The sequence below is a fragment of the Nomascus leucogenys genome, chromosome X, assembly GCF_006542625.1.
Source record: "Nomascus leucogenys isolate Asia chromosome X, Asia_NLE_v1, whole genome shotgun sequence".
NCBI lineage: Eukaryota > Metazoa > Chordata > Mammalia > Primates > Hylobatidae > Nomascus > Nomascus leucogenys.
The window spans coordinates 36,036,142-36,046,979 of record NC_044406.1 but is presented as its reverse complement, the minus strand read 5'-3'; positions in this window follow the sequence as shown (position 1 = coordinate 36,046,979).

Genomic DNA, 10,838 nt, shown 5'->3' with positions numbered 1-10,838 from the left:
TCCTGTGTCATTGAGCTCTCACTGTTCAATTCCCACCTATGATTGAGAACATGCGGTGTTTAGTTTTTTGTCCTTGCAATAGTTTACTGAGAATGATGTTTCCCAGTTTCATCCACGTCCTTTCAAAGGACATGAACTCATCATTTTTTATGGCTGCATAGTATTCCATGGTGCATATGTGCCACATTTTCTTAATCCAGTCAATCGTTGTTGGACATTTGGGTTGGTTCCACGTCTTTACTATTGTGAATAGTGCCACAACAAACATACGTGTGCATGTGTCTTTATAGCAGCATGATTTATAGTCCTTTGGGTATACACCCAGTAATGGGATGGCTGGGTCAAATGGTATTTCTACTTCTAGATCCCTGAGGAATCGCCACTCTGACTTCCACAATGGTTGAACTAGTTTACAGTCCCACCAACAGTGTAAAAGTGTTCCTGTTTCTCCACATCCTCTCCAGCACCTGTTGTTTCCTGACTTTTTAATGATCGCCATTCTAACTGGTATGAGATGGTATCTGATTGTGGTTTTGATTTGCATTTCTCTGATGGCCAGGGATGATTAGTATTTTTTGATGTGCTTTTTGGCTGCATAAATGTCTTCTTTTGAGAAGTGTCTGTTCATGTCCTTCGCCCACTTTTTGATGGGGTTGTTTGTTTTTTTCTTGTAAATTTGTTTGAGCTCATTGTACATTCTGGATATTAGCCCTTTCTCAGATGAGTAGGTTGTAAAATTTTTCTCCCATTCTGTAGGTTGCCTGTTCACTCTGATGGTAGTTTCTTTTGCTGTGCAGAAGCTCTTTAGTTTAATGAGATCCCATTTGTCAATTTTGGCTTTTGTTGCCATTGCTTTTGGTGTTTTAGACATGAAGTCCTTGCCCATGCCTATGTCCTGAATGGTATTGCCTAGGCTTTCTTCTAGGGTTTTTATGGTTTTAGGTCTAACATGTAAGTCTTTAATCCATCTTGAATTAATTTTTGTGTAAGGTGTAAGGAAGGGATCCAGTTTCAGCTTTCTATGTATGGCTAGCCAGTTTTCCCAGCACCATTTATTAAATAGGGAATCCTTTCCCCATTGCTTGTTTTTGTCAGTTTTGTCAAAGATCAGACAGTTGTAGATATGCATCATTATTTCGGAGGGCTCTGTTCTGTTCCATTGATCTATGTCTCTGTTGTGGTACCAGTACCATGCTGTTTTGGTTACTGTAACCATGTAGTATAGTTTGAAGTCAGGTAGCGTGATGCCTCCAGCTTTGTTCTTTTGGCTTAGGATTGACTTGGCGTTGTGGGCTATTTTTGGTTCCATATGAACTTTAAAGTAGTTTTTTCCAATTCTGTGAAGAAAGTCATGGGTAGCTTGATGGGGATGGCATTGAATCTATAAGTTACCTTGGGCAGTATGGCCATTTTCATGATATTGATTCTTCCAACCCATGAGCATGGAATGTTTTTCCATTTGTTTGTATCCTCTTTTATTTCATTGAGCAGTGGTTTGTAGTTCTCCTTGAAGAGGTCCTTCACATCCCTTGTAAGTTGGATTCCTAGGTATTTTATTCTCTTTGAAGCAATTGTGAATGGGAGTTCACTCACGATTTGGCTCTCTGTTTGTCTGTGATTGGTGTATAAGAATGCTTGTGTTTTTTGCACATTGATTTTGTATCCTGAGACTTTGTTGAAGTTGCTTATCAGCTTAACGAGATTTTGGGCTGAGACAATGGGGTTTTCTAGAGATAGAATCATGTCATCTGCAAACAGGGACAATTTGACTTCCTCTTTTCCTAATTGAATACCCTTTATTTCCTTCTGCTGCCTGATTGCCCTGGCCAGAACTTCCAACACTATGTTGAATAGCAGTGGTGAGGGAGGGCATCCCAGTCTCGTGCCAGTTTTCAAGGGGAATGCTTCCAGTTTTTGCCCATTCAGTATGATATTGGCTGTGGGTTTGTCATAGATAGCTCTTATTATTTTGAGATATGTCCAATCAATACCTAATTTATTGAGAGTTTTAGCATGAAGGTTGTTGTATTTTGTCAAATGCCTTTTCTACATCTATTGAGATAATCATGTGGTTTTTGTCTTTGGTTCTGTTTATATGCTGGATTACATTTATTGATTTGCATATGTTGAACCAGTCTTGCATCCCAGGGATGAAGCCCACCTGATCATGGTGGATAAGCTTTTTGATGTGCTGCTGGATTCGGTTTGCCAGTATTTTATTGAGGATTTTTGCATGAATGTTCATCAAGGATATTGGTCTGAAATTCTCTTTTTTGGTTATGTGTCTGCCAGGCTTTGGTATCAGGACGATGCTGGCTTCATAAAATGTGTTAGGGAGGATTCCCTCTTTTTCTATCGATTGGAATAGTTTCAGAAGGAATGGTACCAGTTCCTCCTTGTACCTCTGGTAGAATTCGGCTGTGAATCCCTCAGGTCCTGGACTCTTTTTGGTTGGTAAGCTATTGATTATTGCCACAATTTCAGAGCCTGTTATTGGTCTATTCAGAGATTCAACTTCTTGCTGTTTTAGTCTTGGGAGGGTGTATTTGTCGAGGAATTTATCCATTTCTTCTAGATTTTCTAGTTTATTTGTGTAGAGGTGTTTTTAGTATTCTCTGATGGTAGATTGTATTTCTGTGGGATCAGTGGTGATAACTCCTTTTTCATTTTGTATTGCATCTATTTGATTCTTCTCTCTTTTCTTCTTTATTAGTCTTGCTAGCAGTCTATCAATTTTGTTGATCTCTTCAAAAAACCAGCTCCTGAATTCATTGATTTTTTGAAGGGTTTTTGTGTCTCTATTTCTTTCAGTTCTTCTCTGATTTTAGTTATTTCTAGCCTTCTGCTAGCTTTTGAATGTGTTTGCTCTTGCTCTTCTAGTTCTTTTAATTGTGATGTTAGGGTGTCAATTTTGGATCTTTCCTGCTTTCTCTTGTGGGCATTTAGTGCTATAAATTTCCCTCTACACACTGCTTTGAATGTGTCCCAGAGATTCTGGTATGTTGTGTCTTTGTTCTCATTGGTTTCAAAGAACGTCTTTATTTCTGCCTTCATTTCGTTATGTACCCAATAGTCATTCAGGAGCAGGTTGTTCAGTTTCCATGTAGTTGAGCGGTTTTGAGTGAGTTTCTTAATCCTGAGTTCTAGTTTGATTGCACTGTGGTCTGACAGTTTGTTATAATTTCTGATCTTTTACATTTGCTGAGGAGAGCTTTATTTCCAACTATGTGGTCAATTTTGGAATATGTGTGGTGTTGTCCTGAAAAAAATGTATATTCTGTTGATTTGGGATGGAGAGTTCTGTAGATGTCTATTAGGTCCGCTTCGTGCAGAGCTGAGTTCAATTCCTGGATATCCTTGTTAACTTTCTGTCTCGTTGATCTGTCTAATGTTGACAGTGGGGTGTTAAAATCTCCCATTATTATTGTGTGGGAGTTTAAGTCCCTTTGTAGGTCACTCAGGAGTTGCTTTATGAATCTGGGTGCTCCTGTGTTGGGTGCATATATATTTAGGATAGTTAGCTCTTCTTGTTGAATTGATCCCTTTACCATTATGTAATGGCCTTCTTTGTCTCTTTTGATCTTTGTTGATTTGAAGTCTATTTTATCAGAGACTAGGATTGCAACCCCTGCCTTTTTTTGTTTTCCATTTGCTTGATAGATCTTCCTCCATCCCTTTATTTTGAGTCTATGTGTGTCTCTGCACGTGAGATGGGTTTCCCGAATACAGCACACTGATGGGTCTTGACTCCTTATCCATTTTGCCAGTATGTGTCTTTTAATTGGAGCATTTACCCCATTTATATTTAAAGTTAATATTTTTATGTGTGAATTTGATCCTGTGATTACGATGTTAGTTGGTTATTTTGCTCGTTAGTTGATGCAGTTTCTTCCTAGCCTCGATGGTCTTTACAATTTGTCATGTTTTTTCAGTGGCTGGTACCGGTTTTTCCTTTCCATGTTTAGAGCTTCCTTCAGGAGCTCTTTTAAGGCAGGCCTGGTGGTGACCAAATTACTCAGCATTTGATTGTCTGTAAGGTATTTTATTTCTCCTTCACTTATGAAGCTTAGTTTGGCTAGATATGAAATTGTGGGTTGAAAATTTTTTTCTTTAAGAATATTGAATATTGGCCCCCACTCTCTTCTGGCTCGTAGAGTTTCTGCGGAGAGATCAGCTGTTAGTCTGATGGGCTTCCCTTTGTGGGTAACCCGACCTTTCTATCTGGCCACCCTTAAAATTTTTTCCTTCATCTCTACTTTTCTGAATCTGACAATTATGTGTCTTGGGGTTGCTCTTCTCGAGGAGTATCTTTGTGGTGTTCTCTGTATTTCCTGAATTTGAATGTTGGCCTGCCTTGCTAGATTGGGGAAGTTCTCCTGGATAATATCCTGCGGAGTGTTTTCCAACTTGGTTCTATTCTCTCTGTCACTTTCAGGTACACCATTTAGACGTAGATTTGGTCTGTTCACATACTCCCATATTTCTTTGAGGCTTTGTTCATTTCTTTTTATTCTTTTTTCTCTAAACTTCTCTTCTCACTTCATTTTATTTGTTTCGTCTTCCATCAGTGATACCCTTTCTTCCAGTTGATTGCATCAGTTACTGAGACTTCTGCATTTATCACGTAGTTCTCTTGCCGGCATTTTCAGCTCCATCAGGTCCTATAAGGACTTCTCTGCATTGATTATTCTAGTTATCCATTTGTCTAATTTTTTTTCAATGTTTTTAGCTTCTTTGCCACTGGTTTGAACTTCCTCCTTTAGCTCGGAGTAGTTTGACCTTCTGAAACCTTCTTCTCTCAACTCATCAAAGTCATTCCCCATCCAGCTTTGTTCCGTTGCTGGTGAGGAGCTGCATTCCTTTGGAGGAGGAAAGGCACTCTGATTTTTAGAGTTTACAGTTTTTCTGCTCTTTTTTTTCCCCTTCTTTGTGGTTTTATCTAACTTTGGTCTTGATAATGGTGACGTACAGATGGGTTTTTCGTGTGAGTGTCCTTTCTGTTTGTTAGTTTTCCTTCTAACAGACAGTACCCTCAGCTGCAGGTCTGATGGAGTTTACTGGAGTTCCACTCCAGGCCCTGTTTGCCTGGGTATCAGCAGCGGTGGCTGCAGAAGAGCAGATATTGTTGAACTGCAAATGCTGCTGCCTGATCATTCCTCTGGAAGTTTTGTCTCAGAGGAGTACCTGGCCAGGTGAGATGTCCGTCTGCCCCTACTGGGGGGTGCCTCCCAGTTAGGCTCCTCAGGGGTGAGGGACCCACTTGAGGATGCAGTCTGCCCGTTCTCAGATCTCCAGCTGCATGCTGGGAGAACCACTACTCTCTTCAAAGCTGTGAGACAGGGACATTTAAGTCTGCAGAGGTTATTGTTTTTTGTTTGTCTGTGCCCTGCCCACGGAGGTGGAGCCTACAGAGGCAGGCACGCCTCCTTGAGCTGTGGTGGGCTCCACCCATTTTGAGCTTCCTGGCCTCTTTGTTTGGCTATTCAAGCCTGATCAATGGTGGGCGCCCCTCCTCCAGCCTCGCTGCTGCCTTGCTTTTTGATCTCAGACTGCTGTGCTAGCAGTGAGCGAGGCTCCATTGGCATAGGACCTTCTGAGCCAGGTGCGGGATATAATCTCCAGGTGTGCTGTTTGATAAGCTATTGTAAAAGCACAGTATTAGAGTGGGAGTGACCTGATTTTCCAGGTGCCATCTGTCACCCCTTTCTTTGACTAGGAAAGGGAATTCCCTGACCCCTTGCACTTCCCGGATGAGGCGATGCCTCGCTCTGCTTTGGCTCATGCACAGTGCACTGCACCCACTGTCCTGTGCCCACTGTCCAGCACTCCCCAGTGAGATGAACCCGGTACCTCAGTTGGAAATGCAGAAATCACCTGTCTTCTGCATCACTCATGCTGGGAGCTGTAGACTGGAATTCTTCCTCTTCAGCCATCTTGGTTCCACCTATGATATGTATTTCAATCAATAATTTTCCTTTCTTTTCCTGTATCTTATTTTTTATTTATTTAAGTTGGCTTCCATTTTTCTTTGCTGCCCCCTTGATTAGCTTAATAATTGACCTTCTAAATTCTTTTTCTGGCAATTCAGAGATTCTGTCATGGTTTAAATCCATTGCTGGTGAGTTGATATGATCTTTTGGGGTGTTAAAGAACCTTGTTTTGTCATCTTACCAGAATTGTTTTTCTGGTTCCTTGTCATTTGGGTAGACTATGTCAGAGGGAAGATCTGGGATTCATGCTTTGCTGATCAGATTCTTTTGTCCCATGTGGTGCTCCCTTGACACAGTGTTCTCTCCCTTTCCCTGAGAATGGGGCTTCCTGAGAGCCAACCTGTAGTGATTGTTTTTGCTCTTCTGGGTCTAGACACCCAGTGGAGCTATCAGGCTTCAGGCTGGTACTGGGGAGTGTCTGCATAGAGTCCTGTGATATGATTCGTCTTCAGGTCTTGCAGTCATGGATACCAGCACCTGCTCTAGTGGAGGTAGAAGTGAGAGGTGACAACGTGCTAGCAGCCCTCACTGGCTCTCCGTGCCTCCTCATTCTCGGCATCCACTCTGGCCATGCTTGAGGAGCCCTTCAACTGGCCACTGCACTGTGGGGTCCCCTCTTTGGGGCTGTCCGAGCCTGGAGCCAGCTCCCTCTGCTCATAGGGAGGTGCGGAGAGAGAGGCATGCGCGGGAGCCGGTGCTGCGCGGGGGCGCTCGCAGGCCAGCAAGGGTTCCAGGTGGGCGCCTAGTGGGCCCTTCACTCGGCGCGGCTGGCCGGTGCCTGCTGGGCTTGATAGGGGGACGAGCTCCCTCTGGGCTGCTAGAGTGCCTGGGCTAGGTGCCGCAAAGTCCCTTGGTGAGTGCCATTGAGAGGTGAAGCCAGCTGGGCTTCTGGGTCAGCTGGGGACTTTGAGAACTTTTCTGTCTAGCTAAAGGATTGTAAATGCACCAATCAGCACTCTGTGTCTAGCTAGAGGTTTGTAAATGCACCAATCAGTGCTCTGTTAAAATGGACCAATCAGCTCTCTGTGAAACGGACCAATCAGCTCTTTGTAAAATGGAGCAATCAGCTGTCTGTAAAATGGACCAATCAGCAGGATGTGGGCGGGGCCAGATAAGGGAATAAAAGCAGGCCATCGGAGCCAGCAGCGACAACCTGCTCTGGTCCCCTTCCACACTGTGGAAGGTTTGTGCTTTTGCTCTTCACAATAAATATTGCTGCTGCTGCACTCTTTGGGTCTGCGCTGCCTTTATGACCTGTAGCACTCACTGCGAACATCTGCAGCTTCACTCCTGAAGTCAGCGAGACCACGAGCCCACCAGAAGAAGGAAACTCTGGACACATCTGAACTTCTGAAGGAACAAACTCCAGACACACCATCTTTAAGAACTGTAACACTCACCGCGAGGGTCCACAGCTTCATTCATTCTTGAAGTCAGCAAGACCGAGAACCCACCAATTCCGGACACAGCAGGGGAGTGAAGTGGACTCTGTGAGGGTCTTTGGTTGTGTTTTTGTCTAGTGGGCTTATTTTGTTTTGGTTGGCCTCTAGCCAGGAGTTGCTGCTTTCATAAGCCCATTATCCACAGTCCTATAGGGAGGATGCAAACTTATCCTAGGGAAACCTGGTTAAGCACTCAGGTTTCTCAGTTGGTGGGCAGGGCCAAAGAGATCTGACCTTTTTCTTCAGCTAGCAGGGTGAGTAGAGAAAGTCCACAAGGAGGGGGCAAGGATAGGCATGTCTGAGCTCAGCCACTCCTTGGGTGGGGTTTGCTGTGGCTGCTATGGGGGATGAGGGTGTGGTTCCTTCCTAGTCCAATGGAGTTATTTTCTCAGGGAGATTATGGCTGCCTCTTCCGAGTCATATATTGCCAGGGAAGTTTGGGAAAGCTGACAGTCACAGGCCCAGGCAGCCAGTGACCAGGGCTGGGAACTCACCTCAGACCACGAACCTCCCCATTGATAAAGCAAGCAGACTCACAGTTTTTTTGGCATCTCAAGGAGACTGCAGCAGTGATCCAGTTCCTTCAAAGGGTCTGTGGATTCTCTCGACTTTCCTGGTATGTTCCTTTGGTAGTTCTTGGAGCAAAAGTTCACAATTTGAGTGTCCAGATGTTGCTCTGTTTGTCTGAGCAGGAGCTGCAAGCTAGTCTTACCTCTTTTTTTCCCCCCCAAAACACTTAAGAAGTTTATTGAAAATGATAAAATACAGAAACACCAGACTCTCATTTTAAAGTAAAATTAACTGTATCTTCCAAAGCATTCCTTGAACTGAGCCATTCTTGTCACTACTGTAAGACAAAACCAAGTTTCAAATCTAAAATAATAGATGAATCTCCTTTTCATGGTTCTAGCCCCTACCTGATTTATTTTTCTAAATTTTTTATTTATACTTTTTCAAGAATGAGTAGCAGTTTTTTAAGTGATTAATGTTTATGAAAACTGGACTTTCTTCATACTAAATACAAAAACAAACAAAAACAATAACCACCCGCAACTCAAACTCAGATAAAATATACATTTGTTCATTAAAGCTCACTTGCTTTAGATAATTGTTTTCTCTTCACACATTAGTACAGTAAGCCAAAGTTTGATCCATGCTGCAAAAGCTATACAAAATAAAAAGCCCTGTTAACCCCCTAGGGAAATCTTAAGGCAAAAGTGAAAGCAAAAACCCTATGCTACAAAAGTAAAACAAAAAGCAGAGGCGTTGGGACTTTGGAGCCTGCTCAGATGAATAAGTACCACAAGGATGGAAAACAATTTTTGTACAAACAAATGCAAGAGGATAAAGTCCAAAAAAGAACATAAAACATCTATTATCCTACAGAAATAATTATCATATCAGGTAACTTGACTCCTCAATTAAGCTCTGTTTGGATTTTAATTAACAGAATCTTAATTCTTTCCTATATTTACCAGTACTATCAGAGCTTTGTTTGGGGGGGCTCTTTGCTTCCTTTTCATCATAAGACCTTTAGTCAGAGGCCTCCCAAACAATTCCTCTAGAAGACAATCTTGGTGTGTTTTGGGGTCCTTCTTGGGAAATCTGTCATTTCCCTTTCCATTTTAACACTAACTCCACCTCTGGGCAGTCACTTCATGTTTTTGTGTTGCACTAGAACACATTTTTTTAGCATGGAGATTTATTTAAGGCTACAAACTTTACAAGTTAGTTCCAGTCATTGTTTAATGACTATAAGGCATGAGTTTATCAAATGGCATGAATCAAACACTTGCACATTTCAAGTTTACATTCATCTCTAAATATAAGATTAAGAAACTATTTTCTGGTTTCCAACTGCTTTCAATAGTGGTGTGAAGTTTGAATACTTTTACTGTGTAGACATCAAATATTTTGTTTAAATATTAAACATGAAATCTTTTCCTGACTATCCAGACAGAAAGAGAAAGCCGGAAGAGGCCAAAGAAGCAACAATTAATAGACTTGTGACTTCTATGCCATCTGTAGAATGGCATAGAACATTTAATAGACCAATTAATAGACTTGTGACTTCTACACCATCTGTAACAAAGGGAGACATTTCAGTAAGGGTTTCAAAAATGCCTGGAATGTGGTTTCTAAAAATTCACCTTTATGTGGCATAAAACTTTTTTTCTACAAATGGTATCTTGTGCCTGCCTACAAAGGGGGAGGAAACCCAGAAAACAAAACAAAACTGGGGTGGTGTCCCGTTGTGTGAAGGGAGGGCCAGTATTATACCACAGCACTCATTTAGTAACTTAAGTGAATATTCTGTAGCAGTAAAGGAATTGTAATTTTACTTTGCCCTGTGAGTCCCTGCCACACAGAAGAGCTCTTCTTGAGAAACTAAAATTTTCAAATCTGGCTATCCTCAAAGGACACCTGGAACCTGGCTTAGGTACTCAAGAAGATGAAGGCTTTCTGCTAGCAGGAACCAATTGTCCACTACCATTTAGGCCTGCTGCAAAATAGTCTAAGCACCAGTCAAATTGGCTATTTCAGTTAACCTGAATGTCATTTGCTCCTACATTTTCAATTTCACTGTTTTCTAAAGTAACATTTTAAAACAACTTTCTAATACAAGTATAACTTTTTTTTAATTACTTAAGTTATCAATATTGGGTTTAGCTGACAAAGCACTTCCTTAGGATGAACTAAAGGATGCTTCTCCCATAGGTAATTTGCACATGGGTTACCTCATAATCTTTTAACTATCATTCAAAGTTAATTAATTTGTAAACATTACTGAATAACTTGGCTTATCAATTATGCATGGGAAACAAAGGAGCAACAGTGGCACAAGGCAAAAAGCCTTGAAGGAAAAAATTTTTGTGTGTATTTTCATTGCAGTTTCAGAGGCAAAGAGGAGAGCCACAATGCTATTGGCTATTTATTCAACAGAGCTGTATTGAATCGACAACTAATTTACAAGTTTCAGGGCCTTTATTAAATTTCTTAGCAATAGACTTAAGCTAGTGCTCTCTTCCCTCCTTCTCCCCCATTATATACAGTCACTACTGTAAACAGCTTGTATCTACAGACTAAGCTGTGACTTAACTGTCAGGGTACAGTTGTAGTAGGAACATCCTTCTTTCTTAATCATCCTTTTTAATTCAAAGAAAATATCCTCTAAGTGTCTGAATAGTCTAGACAATGGGACATATGATTTAAGTCACCCTTACACATATAGCTTCTGTACTTACCTTTGAAGAGATTGTAATCCAACATTTCTTTAATAAGCCCCACTGAAAACTGTTTTTCCTTTGAGACAAACTTTCTTGGAAAAAAGTTGAATTCAATAAATGTCTACCCAAAAAGAGAGTCCCACCCCAAATCACAGGTGTAGATATTATTACACCCGTTT